At 44.2% G+C, this 13,793-nt stretch overlaps 1 long non-coding RNA gene across 2 annotated transcripts in view; it reads right to left on the bottom strand.

Moving 5' to 3' along the window:
• Positions 1-2,441: 2,441 nt before the first annotated feature.
• The window catches only part of LOC120593236 (uncharacterized), a 23,544-nt gene continuing 12,192 nt past the window's right edge, over positions 2,442-13,793 (bottom strand). For both annotated transcript variants that reach the window (XR_005650329.1, XR_005650328.1), the window contains exons 2-3: positions 7,212-7,326; positions 2,442-2,612 (exon numbers count right to left, since the gene is read on the bottom strand). This is a non-coding gene — a long non-coding RNA (uncharacterized LOC120593236). The remainder of the gene's footprint in view (positions 2,613-7,211; positions 7,327-13,793) is intronic.

The following is a 13,793-nucleotide window of genomic DNA, read 5'->3' as shown; positions in this document are numbered from 1 at the left end:
TTATGGGCAAGCCTGAGTTTATCACCTGAGATACTCTTAGGAAATGGCTCATTGGTCCCTACCCTGGCATCTCAGAAGACAGCCTCAAGGGTGCAAAAGCTTGTCTCAAGGTTTTAAAAATCACAGCTGAAATGACCCATTCACACAGATAAGACCTATGCCTAAAGAAAACTGCTTTTGCTTTTGGCTGCAATTATTTCAATTCATGTGGTCACACTCTCTCAAGTTGACCTGACATTTCAAGCTGCAGCTTAATATATCTTTGCTCAACACAAGAGAGGGAAACAAATTAGTTTTTACTTAATGACTTCAATGTTTTGGGGAGACAAAAAATTTTCAAATATATGTATAGAGAGGTTCCATAACTGGCTGAAAGACACAGAGTTTGTAAGTGATGGCATCTGGATTACAACCCAGATCTGTCTGACTCCCCAAGTCAGAACTCTTTCCACTATGGAGGCAGCCCAAGGACACAGTGCATTTTGTCACACTCTTCACATTTGGCTCCTAGGGAGGTTACTCTTCCCCAAACCTCTCCCCACCGGCCCAGCTCCATTCTGTCTTTGGGTTTAGAACTTTTCATTCATCTTTATTGAAATCCTTTTTTAAGGTGCTGCCCAATATACCAGCTGGTCAGGATTTTTTTCCCATTCTAAATTGTCATGCAAATTATTTTCTAGGGCTCCCCACAGTTAAAATGACTGCCTCCCTTTTCACCGGGCAAAGGCTTTGTCAAAGACTGAGCTCTACAGCCCCCTCTGGTAACTAGTAACTTGTCAATCAACTTGAATGCATCTCACAGCCAAGATATCCAAAATGGAACTCCTAATTTCTTTCTCATACTCCCCAACTACAGTATGGTGCCACCATAAATTTGGTTGGGAGGTAGGAGGGGAGTCTATTCCTCTCTATTCTTCATTCCTCATATCTTATCTATCAGCAAGTCTTTTTTACTTTTATGCTTCCAAAACATACACTAAATCCATTGCTTCTTCCCTTCACCATTGTCATCACCATTGTCATGTCTCACCTGGACCACTGCAAGAATCTCTTATCTAACCTTCTTGCTTCTACTCCTACTCCCTCCCATACATTTTCCACAAGGCAACCAGGGTGATCAGCCATCACGAACAGCATTAGATCATGTCGTGCCCCTGTTTAAAACCTTTCTTTGCCAAAATGTAGGCTCCATGAGATCTGGGACCCAATTTTCATATTCACTTTTGTATCCCTAGTGCCTACAACAGTGCCTGGCACAGAGTAGGTGCCCAGGAAATATCGCTCCTATGCATGAATAAAGTAATAACTTTAATTGCAAACAAGAATCTTCTGTTATTTATATAAAAGTGGCCTTAATTCTTTCTTTGGTTTCTCTTTTAATTCTTACATTATGATTGGTTTTCTCTAGTTTCTTAGATGTCAACTTATCTAGGCTATAAGCAATTTATTCTTTCCCTTCCCTCCAGCCAACAGAGGCAAAGTAAAAGGAATTTGCTACTTACACGCACAGATGCATGTAAGATCTCTACTCCAGTTATGTTGCTTGAGAATAGATGGGAGATTATGCTGATTGAACTGGACATTTTCCATTTTTATTATTTTAATTATAAACATAAACTATTGGGGGTAAAATCAGATGGAAATCTGCCTATCAATTTCACAATTAGCATCTCATTTCAAGAGACCAATCAACTTAAATGAGGGCCAGTGACCTTAATCTTTCCCCAAATACAGTGCTCGATTCCTCTTATTAGTTGAAAATCTCCAAACTATAAAATATTTGGGTTAACCCCATGTTTGCATCAATGAAGCTATTACTACATTTAAATAAGTCAAGGGGTTTTTGTGACCTTTGTGTTACGGTTTGTATGGACAAAAGCAGAAGACTAAAGCTGTGCAAATCAAGTAGAAGAAATAACAAGGCCACTTAAATAGGGCCTCTCTTTTCATTTATTTTTCTAAGACTGTGAAAGGAAGTGTGATTTTTAGGAGATTTATTTTGCCACCGATTAGCTAAAATTAACCCAAAAGGAGTGTAAATCCCAGAAGTCAAAGGCAGCTAATTTTAATCATAAGGGTCTATTAAAATTTCAATCAGAAAATAAAAACATTCTCTTTGTGATATAGGAGAGGGGGATTTTTTTGGTTTTTAAAAAGGAGAGAAACAAAAAAGGACAAATTTGACCTGGCAAATAATGCATGGACAGAATATCAATACCCCTGCTGGGATTAGAACAAGACCATATTCTCTGCAGAGTTAACCCTTCCTCCCAAAAGACTGAAGGCTACACCTACATAAACATGGGAGATGCATAAACAGGTAACAACCAGTCATTAGAACTGGATAGACTAGTTACTAACGGATTTGTCAACAGCTCTCTTCTCTGGAAAGTTTCACTTTGGAGTACACTTGAGGTGCATGAGAAGCCATAACTACCCAAGAAACATTTGAAGGTTGGCCAAGAACCTGCCAGTCTTGTCCATCTGATTCCACTGATTGATGTGCCTTGAGTAGTTCCAACAAGTCTTTGCTGAGGTGACTGATTTTTCTTCAACTTGCCCGCATTGGTGAGGATTGACTGTTGGGGATCTGTTTGGCTAGAATTCTTAAGCTGCAATAAATAGAAACCAACATAAGCTAAGCTTAGGCAGCAAAGGGAATTCATTAAAAGGATGTAGGACTGTTCTCCAGAACTCATGGGCACGAACAGTAGCAGACCTCAAAATAGACTCTCCTCTGTGTCTTGTTTCTGTTCTCAGCACATCTGCTTCTCAGTTCAGAAAGAAACAGCCATGTCTTGCTCCCTAGTTCCGATCTGATCTATTCTAGAGACCATTTCAGCCTATACTAGAATCTTTGGGTCTCAAAACCTAAGAAGAAAGAATCTGGATCTCTAAATTGGGGTCAGGTATCCATTCTGATATGTTCATTTTCACCATTGCTAAGGAGAGTAGGTCACATGGTACAGACTTAGCTATAGGGGGTTGTTGCCAAAGATAAGGAAGGCAATTCGGGAAGATCACTGAGAGCTGGATAGACTCCCCCAGAAGATATCCAGTAAAGGATTTCATTGTCAAAACCAGAGACAGCTGAACTAGCCTAACACACAGAGCCAAGGCCAAGCCAAATGGTTACTATTGTGCCTCTGGTCAGACTATCTCCTTAGGGTGAGAGGCTAGCACCCAGTAGGGATTGTAGCTGTACAACATTCTGGGAGGAGAGCCCTGGCTATCCTCTCTGAGAATACCTCGCATTATTCTTCTTCATACTGCTTATCACAATATATAATCCTACATTTATTTGTCAACTTGTTTAATGAGCATCTCTCTCCACCACTCAGCTTCAAGCTCTATGAGGTTAGGTACCATACTGGTTTCACTCCCCTTCATATTCCTGGCACCATGACTGGTACATAGTGGATACTCACTAAAGAGTTTGTTGAATGAATGAATGAAGTGAAGGAGACCAGAAAAGTTTTTCCAGATGGTTTGGTACATGAGTTGAGTCTTGAAGGATAAACACGAGTCTTTTAAGAGAAGAGGTAGGGAGAGAGAATAACAAGTACAAAGGCACAGAGGTACATAGTACAAATACCATGGAGACTGTGAGGCAGGTTAGGGCAAGAGATCTGGCTAGAAAGGAGAGGTGATGGCCATCTCATGGATGGCTTTGTGTAGGGATTAGAGGATTTGGAGCTAGAAAGTACATGTCTAGATTTTAGACAACTCCATCTGATAGGAAAGTGGGGACTGGATTGGAGGCAGGAAGATGAGTTAGGAAATTTATGTGGTCATCCAAAAGAGAAAAGAAATGGCAGAAGGAAGGAGGAGAAAAGATTTTAAGAGCTATTAAGGAAGTAGAATCAGCAGAAATTCAAGAAATATAATTTTTTCCATTTTATTACATAGTTTTTATGCACATCTTATCTCCTCTGCAAGACTGAGTTTTGACTCTTTCTTCTTCATTTCTGGGCTACCAAGGCTTGCACAGTGCTCACCCAACACACAGCAGGTTTATCAAAAAAATAAACTAGCAAATGATTGAATGATGACAACTAACCAAGAGTGGCAACAGTATGCTGGGTCGTGGGGAGGGGGATGAGTGTCTTTTGAGAGTTTCGTAGATGCTGTGTATTTATGTTGCCTCCCAAAATGCTTAGAGCTCTTTACCTTCTTTTATATCTACTTCAACCCCCAGCACAGGCCCAGGCTCAGGGTAACACCTCTGTTTAATGGGCTGAAATGGAATAGACTGAAATGGAATAGATCAGACCTCCTGGTCTTTAGAAACTACCTAACAAACAGACCTAAAGGGGAGGAGAATGGCTGGCAGAACTTCTTCTCTGCAAAGGCTGAGGGTAGATGGGGCAAGGAGCTCTGCCCAAGGCTTCTAGGAGGATAACTTAAACCAACTGAACTGCCCCTCTCAGCTAAGCACCAGGAGAAGGGAGGATAAAACTCCTTCGATGGACCAAAAAAAGCTGAAACAGCTGAGCGAAAATCACAGTTCAAAAGCCTCAAAGAGCTGAGACTCAGCCTGAACAAATTCCAGAAGTTTCTGGCCTTCGGAAATGATGCAATGAATGAAGGGAATTCCCAGCTCTGTTCTCAGTAGACATATGATGAATGAATGAATGAATGAATGAATGAACGAATAAATGAATATTTTCTACCTATTCATGGCAAGTTTTAAAAAAAGGTATAAGGCCGGAAACATGTAATTTTTAAATGAGTAGAGATATTACATTTTACCTAAGAATCTATTATTTCCTTGATCTATATTATTTTCAAGCTGGAAAACAGTTTATGTCAAACATTGGTTTCATTTCAATAATGAAAATTATTGGAAATCATATATGGAAATCATAAAGCAACCAGACCATATCACACAGCCTGATGTTCTCTGCACTCAGGGCAAGCCTGGCCTTTCAACCTTCACTGCAAACTACACTTTCACCTGCACGTTCATCGGAGACAGCTACCCCAACCAAAGACAGAAAACTCAGGGGAAAGTAATTAGCCCATGACTATTACAAGCCTTACGATTGCCTTTAAAATTGCCACTGTTCTATCAGACAGCATTTCTTCATAATTACTTTGATGCAGATTCTCTATATACACAAAGCAGTTAGACAGAATTGAGCATTGTGAAGAGGAAAAGAAAATGAGGAGAAAGCTGAATTTTGTTTAAAAAAACAAAACAAAACTACACTGTACTATAAATAATTTGGCTGGTTTTCTCATACCTTTTTGGTTATGCAGGTTTAACTTATAAATATTTCCTCATAGTACTGAAAACCTCTGCTCAAAGATCACTTTTAGCAGTTGCATGCTATTCCTTCAAGTAGCTGAACCATGGTGTACTTAACCGTTAGCCTGGTTTTGGGCAATCAGGCCTGTCTCTACGTTGTTAAATCAGACATAGTGCTGTAATGATTATCCCTATGCATAAAGATTTTTTCATATATCGGGTTAACCAGCTAGGTGGAATTCTGGGGCCAGCAAATGAGGGAGATAATGGACACAGTTGTGCACTTTTTCCAAAAGACGACATTATCTTTGTGCCCTGGACAGATTACGAGGCAGAACCAAGACCATGACTTCTGAGCCCCTTGCAGCTTGAAGAACCACCTAACCCAAAATTCACTATGATTTACTGCCATGGACTCTCAGGAGCAGGCCCCAGGCATCTGCAGTTTCTAGCCCTCCAGGGGAGGAACCACGGGACCACATCTCACAGAAAGAAATCCCTCACAAGTGCACAGTTCGCAGAGGATTCCATGGGTTAAGACTCTTCACTGAAAATGACTGAAGCCAACTTAGGTGACTTAAGGAGCAAAGGAAGATTATCTGGTAACTCACAGCACCAATGGGAAGAAGTGGCTCAAAAGCTGGGAGAAGCCCAGGAAACCAGGAGAACCTGGGTGAACCTGGGTAGAACACACTGCCACTATTCTTGGAGCTGCCACCTCCACCTGCTGAACTCATGGCTCCTAGGATGCATTCTGATCTCTCCCCTACCTCTGAGCATCACTCACACCAGAATCTCCGCATTGTGCAAGAGCACCTGATTGGCCGACCGTGGACCATGTGCCCATGCACATGGGTACCTGACCCCCTGTACGGGAGGCAGAGCTTTCCCTCCCACCTACCTGCCAAATAGGAAAAGTATTTGGATACTAGGCCATCCCAAAGAAAAAATATCTGCTGTATACCCTTGATCTTTATTACTTCGTTTGACTTCCGTAAGGACTCTGAGAAAGTGACAGGCAGCACTTACTCCCTGTCTTACCAGGTAGGAAACTGAGGCTCATAGAGAGTAACTGACTTGCCCAGGTGATGTGAGAGGTGGAGATGAGCTCCTTCTGCTACTCAGAACTCCCCGTTCATGATCCGATGCTGCAATATATTGACAATAAATGCCTCTCATTCGAGCAATGACTTATTGGTAGAGGATCAGTTATCACAATCATTTGATACTATACTTCATAAACTTACTGATCTTTACATCATTTGTCTTATTTTGTTGTTGATACTTTTCGCTCCTGGAAAAAATACTGGGCACAGTGGGCTCATCTGTTCTGCTAGTCAATGTATTAAATTAACACCTCAATGCAAGGACTAATACTTAGAGGTGAAAAATCAGGTCCTTGCAGCCAAGACCAAATATCATTTATCTTAGCCTTGCATGTTAGGAAGACTGTTTAAAAATGTGACTTTGAAGTTCATTGAAAACAAAGGTGTTTATTGCATTGTTTGGAGGACTGTCTTAATTTATTCAGGCTACCATAACAAAATACCACTTGTAAACAACAGAAATTTATTTTCTCATAGTTCTGGAGGCTAGAAGTCCAAGATCAAGGCACCAGCATGGTCATGTTCTGATGAGGGCACTCCTCGTGGTTTATAGCCAGCACCGTCTCGCTGTGTCCTCACATTATGGAAAGGGAGAGGGAGCACTCTCAGATCTCTTTTGTAAGACACCAATCTCCTCACCAGGGACAAGTTCTTATGACCTAATCACCTCCCAAACGCCCTGCCTCCTAATACCATCAGGCTGGAGGTTAGGATTTTAATATGAGAATGGGAGTCGGGGTGGGGGAGACACAAACATTCAGATCATAGCAGAGGATGAAATCTCAAAGAAACATGTTGGAACTCTTGAAATTTTAGTGCTAAATCTCCAAGGCACCTTGCTCTTTCCACTTTACCTTTTTCTAGACATCAGAAGCAGACTGGGAGGAATCCAGGGTGGAGGATCCAGGGACCTCTCTGGAAGAGGTGACATTTGAGATTGCAGACCTTGAGATTGGAAGCCACGTGAGGCTATGAGAAAAAAGCATGAGGTGAGGTTGGCGCCCACGGGAGACATAGGGAACCAGCAGGAGATGAGGCATTTCTGACTTGGCCTCTGGACAGAAGGACATTTTGACATGGACTAAAACACAAGCCATTAATATTTCGTCTTTTTAATTACTAGAATGGTGGGTGGTAAATATCCTTGCCTAATTCTTAAACTCAACCCCAGTCCACAGCCCCACGAGTTTAGTGAAATTAAGCAATCAGAAATGGAGAGTGGATCCAGGATGTCTGTGGCACATATTTTTTATAAAAAAAATAATTGTATGTAATCATATATTCTTTCTCATGTTTGTATAGGCACAGAAAGAAAATCTAGGGTAGAACCCATAGTACGGTCATCTCAAGGAGTGGTAGGATTATAAGGGATGGTCGCTTTCTACATCGTATATTTTTGAAAAGTTCGCATTTTTTTCAATGAACAAGTATTTCTTTTGTCATCAGGAATAACAAACAAACAATAGCGATAAATGTCATCTTTAAATGGTGATTTTCTAACCTGTCAAACTAAGTCGATATAAGAAATTTAAAATGTCCCTTGCCACAATATAGCTGCATCAACATGTTGACATCCAAGAGCCCTGCTTAGGGCCACAGGAGGAGTTGAGTAATGTTCTGCCTCCCCACCTTCATGCCAAGCAGTGGCCACTGGCTCACCCTCTGACCTGCCCCAAGCTCACTGGGGTCTCAGGAAGAAGCCCTTTGGCATTTTTTTCATTGGAAGTTTTAAAATTCTAATGGGTTAAAATGGATTAATGGATGAAGAAAAGATTGTTTCCCAAGCTGTCATCAGGAAGAAAGCCCATCCTCTGTGTCCATTTCACCATTTTCCGGGGACTCAATAGAGAAATGTGTATAATGTATAAATAATAGAATGCCAAGGTTGGGGAAGAATTGAGGAGTTCCTAATGACCTGACTAGAAGATGAATGAGGGAAGAAATAAGGTGAATGTGAAGTGATCTAATTCTGGATGGTTATTAGAATTATGAGCAACTGCCCGGGGCTTTTAAGTCAAGTCATATTGCTACAGAGTTACTGTTTGGAGATGCACAACAAGAGGCGAGAAGCTTTTCATGTTGGGCATCTCCGCCAAAATGTCAAAAACGTTGTCCAGTTTAAAAACTGACTTAATATCATTAGTGTCTCCTGCCTGAGCTGGGCAGAGATCTTCGTGGCAACACGCTATTTCTCTCTCACCCAGCCAAAGCATCTTTGTCTCTAAGTCACATGAGTGGGGGTGGTGGAGGGAGTGTCAGCCAAAGGAGATGCATAACAGCCTAAAGGTGTGTCAAGCCCCAGCCCTCTGTTCCAGTCCCCCAGTGAGGGAGTCCAGAGGAAATGCCAGCTGTCCAAACAATTCAAGGTCTGCCCCACCCTCCCAGACAAAGGTCTGGGGATGCAAGGCTGCTACCCAACTCCCCATCAGCACAGGACCCACCTCCAGAGTTCAGGTTGCCGGCAAGGAGCTAAGATGCTAAGGCCACAAAGAGGCTCCCAGAGCCAGCAAGGACAGAACTGGGTACCAGAGATAAGGGAGCAAATATGTGTGGGGCTTCCTATCCCAGGCACTGGGGATACAGTTGTGACTAAAATCCCCTGTTCCTGCCCTCTCGGACCTCATAGCCTGCAGGGGAAACTGACTTGACACAAACCACTACAAATAAAGATAGGTGATAACAGCTCCAAGGAAAAAAGAATGTTCCGAGAAGTCACAGCCAGTGGACCCAGATCAGACTTCTTCAGGAAAGTGGCGTTAGGTTGGAATTTACAGGATGGGGAGGAAATGAGTATTGCGGGCTTAAGGAATGGCATATGTCAAGGCCCTGGACTGGAAAAGCCCTGCAGCCGATCAGGGAGGAGAAAGGAAAGGAGCGTGACTAGAAAGCTAGGAGCAAGGTCAAGATGGTACAAACGAAGGCTACACTGAGAGCAGCTGTCAAGAGCTGGGGCTTTGGAGCCAGCAAGACTTGGGTTCCAGTCCTGCCTCCACCAGGTACTAGTTGTGCAATCTTGAGCAAGTGAATATATCTCTGAGCCTATCTCTTCAAACACACAAAATCAGGGGATAATAATCCCTGTGTCTCAATGTCAAGATTAAGTATAACACTCAAGAAGTGCTTTCTTGGCACACTAATAGCCCATAGTAAACAACTAATGGATAAGTTAGTATTGATGCTGAGACCATCAGATGGTTTGGGAGTGGCCGTAATGTGTCTTTCCTTAGTGACATTTGCCCAGGTGTAACTTTTTAACGCTCGCTCTGACCTTTGACATCCCAACACAAGCATGACTGTGTTTGATGGAATTGCCATTTTCAATTATTTTGCAGCTGTCAATCTCCTATTCATTTCTTCTCCCTCTGTTTCACAGCTGGGTCCACTAGGCTCTCACTTCCACTTCATCCCCCTCCCGCCTCTGGTCCCTGTGGCAATCCTGGCTGGGGTGGGCATTTCAGGCAGACTCTGCCTCCTCTCGGAGCTGTAATAAAGTCAGAGCCCCGAGCCCTGTTCCCAGTTGCTCGGCCATGGTCAGTGGCCTTCACTGCTGCTCAGAGTTTCAGGAGCAAGTCCTAGGACCCATGAAGCCCAGACCACCTCCTACCCTATCCCACCTCCAGGTTGGCCCCTCTCAGGCCTCATAGACCTGACCATTGCCCAACCTAGAACCTCTAAATTCCCCGCCCCAAGCATTGGGATTACACCCTGGGGTCCTGGACCTGACCCCTGCTTAACTCCTTCCCATCTGCCTCCTGCCCATGGGAAGCAGTCTTGCCCATGGACCACAGCACAGTCCAAACAGAGCTTCAAGGGCTAACAGCCGCCTACAGGAGTCCCAGGGACCCCCATCACCTGCCTTTCTGCCACCCAACCCACTGGCCCTCCCAGGAGCACAAGAGCCAATGTCCTATCAAGCAACCATACTTTAGACCCAAAGATTTGGGTCTCCCTGACCACTTGACCTAGGCACAGCTGTCTCCTCACTAGCCACGCCTTTGGCCCAAGTCCCATCCCTATGCATCATCCTTGAGCCCACCTGAGTTAGAAGAACACAGTGAATTTCTATACTGTCATTCTCCCTTTCTCCCCAGCCATCCTGCAAATCCAAATTTCACCCTCCAAAGGACATCATTGTTAAAACATAATCCTAAATCTGTAGAAATCCTAGGGGAAAAAAATATCTTTTAAACAATAGATTTTTTAATAGCTAAATTCGTCGAGCATTTTCTATACATTGGCTACAGTTTTTAAATGCTTTTGTGCATCAGCTCAGTTAAACCTTGTTAAAAAAATTTTTTTAAAAAGACCCTCTGAGAAAGGCACCACTATTACGTTCATTTTGTAGATGAGGATATTACAACTCAGAGAGGTCAAGTAACTTTCCCAATATCACACTGCTAATAAATGGGATGCTGAGATTCGATCCAAGGGCTATCTGACTTCAAAGTGGGCACTCTTGTCCATTGCACCACACTACCCTCCCATCATCAAAGACTCCAGGTGCCTCTGACCATTTGACTCATCTCTCTATAGAGGAGAAAAATGAGGGTCTGAGAGAGAATCGGGCTTGTCAAAGGCCACGCAGTGAAGTAGGATCAAAGCCTGGAAGTTTCAAAGCTCATCGTTTCAGGGCTCAGTCACCCACATCAATCATATGAGCACTTGCAGGGTAAGCTGAGGATATGTGGCCAATGACAGCAGCCACTAGTCTCTGGAAAAGTATTCTAAGACTTTAGATAGAATAACTATTGTCCAACGCTACGCTAAATTGAGAAAAGAGTTAGACTCTGTCTGCTCGGAAACATCCTAGAGAGGCTGGGGCATTACTTCAAGAATGATCCTGCACTGAGAGTCCAGCAAGGGCCATTTCAAGGTTCCCAAAGCTTTCAGTGAGCTAGGAAAAGCGGCTTCAGGTAGAGACATGGGGCACAGCTGGGTCTGGAAGCCTCCCTCACATGCCATCTTTTGGAGCTCAGGTCTTGCTTTTTACCCCACTTTTCAGAGCCTACGACTTGGAATCCAAAGACCTACATTTTGGTCTACACAAGTGATGATGGTAATTGGCTCCTCTCCTGAGCTCCTGTTTTTAACAGTTGGCCACACTCACAGCTTTAGTAGGGGCAGCCTGACATGCCATGCATCCTCCATCACATCCATAGCTGATTGGCCACAGATGGACACCTGACCCAAGCTGGCCCAATCAGATTATCTCCACTGAGACTCTGGGATGAGGACCCAGAGCCTGCAGCAGTTAGCTCTCGGGAGTGGAGCTCATAGGTCAGGAGACTCAGGGCTGATGCTCCCACTCACTAATCTGAAAGAACCACAGTGGGCCTCTAACATGCAAATAGAAGTCAGGCTGTGGAGAAAGAGGAGAATGAAGAAGCCCTGCGGAGATGACAGGTCATGAGGTCCTCTCCTGTGGTGAACCTGGGGCCGGCTCTAGCTCTATCGTCCCCCACAAAAACATTGGATAATGCCTCATACCTTTCCCCATTCCCAGCACCCACGGCCACGCAAACAAGCCTTTCATTCCAGGGTTCCCGCCCCATCACTTCCAAACTATGCAACTTTCAAAGCAAGTGAAATCCTTTCCCAGTAAACATTCCTGCCACACCTCTAGCCACAAGCAGAGAGGGTGAGCTAATTATGTCATGATCTGTCCCCCTCCCCCAAACACACCTTCTTTGTACCTGGCCAGACAGCTTTCTCAGGGCCTCAGCAGTAAAGGCTTCTTAAAGTATCTGAGCCATTCTAGCCCTCTGACTCAACTTGGTTCATGGATCAGCATTTGCAGTAGACATTTCAGCTACTTAGAATCTTTGTCCATCTCCACCAGCTGAAGTTGTCAATCATATAGTCCTGCCTCCCAAGCCTAGGTTGGCCAATCAAAATACCCAAATCCCACTAGACTTGGGGATTGGTGGGAGGATGGGCACATGACCTCCCAACTGCTCAGGTGGAAGTCATGGTTAGTGTTGAACCAGGACAGACATGTCCAAGGTAAAAGTGGAAGGCACAATGGCAAGGTGGGGGAGGAGTTTTCTCTTTCTTACATTAGCCATGCCCAGAATGTCTCTCAGGGCAAATATGAGGTGGCCATTTCCCTAATGTTGGCAGCATTCAGTGGGGCCATGTATTAGTCAGGACAGGCTACACTAGGTTGTAAGAAGACGAGAACCATAAAATCACAGAGGCGTAACATAAATAAATAAAGATTTATTTCTTACAAAAAAATCAGACGGCCCACCTATGTCTGGAATATTTGGCTCTAAGTTTTCTGCACCAAAGGCAAAAAGAAAGATGAAGGAGGCCCACCAGCTTTTGACTGCCTTAGCCGAATAGTGACACATGTCACTTACACTCTTGGCCAGAACTAGTCACATGGCCTCAACCCAAATGTAAGGGAGACTGGGAGATATAAGAGAGCGTATAGATATTTGATGAACACCAAATGCTATAAGCCACATGAAATCAAAAAATCTTCGGACGGTATTTGAGTCAGAGTTTTTACTTTCTTTGTATTTTCTCCAGGGCCCCAAAGAACAGTGGCCTTTAGAGACGAGCCCAGAGCCCAGGACCTGAATCATTTTATTTTGCCATAAGGAAAAAGCACCCGATTTGCCTCTGCAGTCAAACTCCAGCTGGGCTTCAAAGTTGCCCCACACTGAGACACCCACTCAAGGACAGGGCGCCACCGCCCCGGGACCGACAGACAGCTAGACCTATGGCTGCCTCCCACAGCCCACCTGGGAGTCCTGGAGGTTGGGCCGCAGAACTACACCAAACCATCTAGGCTGCAACTTCAGTGAAAAATGCCCTTCCTGAGCAATTAGGCCAACACAAACAAATTGGCCCAGAAAATCAAGGCTCCCACAAGAGCAGGGACTTGATCTTGAAGGAAGACAACATTTCCAGCCTTGTACCTCTTAATCAACACAATTATGCAGAGGCATTTGCCGACAGTCCCCCTGCTAGTCTCTACCCAAGCCCCAGATATTGCTCAATTGGTAACAACCTAATTAGTGAAGGAAGGAGAGCGTGGAGGGAGCGGGGCAGTCACAGCGCTCCTTTTCAGGAGGCTGCTTGCCTTCAAAGGAGCCATTGCGGGCAAGTGGAGGGCTCTCCTGAGCCGAGCTCAAGGTGAAGGGAAAATGGCAGCTCCAGGCTTGTAAATCAGCACCGCCTAATGTAAACAATGTACTCTTCCTGCTTCTAATGAGCCCATTTTCCCCCAGCTGGAAGGGGCCAGCACTGGCAGGGAGGCCTTTGATGTGATTCATTGGAAGCTTGATGCTGGCGGAGGCATTCTGTAGCAGGCTGAGCCCTTTCATCTCTGCAAAGAGATTAACCTCGTTGGCCTCTACCCCACTCCACTCCACCCCTCTAAATTTCTCACCCCCAGAGTCAAGCCAGCCCCACCTGGAAGACAGGTC

Source organism: Pteropus medius, unplaced genomic scaffold (assembly GCF_902729225.1).
Source record: "Pteropus medius unplaced genomic scaffold, Ma_sr-lr_union100, whole genome shotgun sequence".
Taxonomy (NCBI): Eukaryota; Metazoa; Chordata; class Mammalia; order Chiroptera; family Pteropodidae; genus Pteropus; species Pteropus medius.
This window is presented reverse-complemented; position numbering and strand designations above follow the sequence as displayed.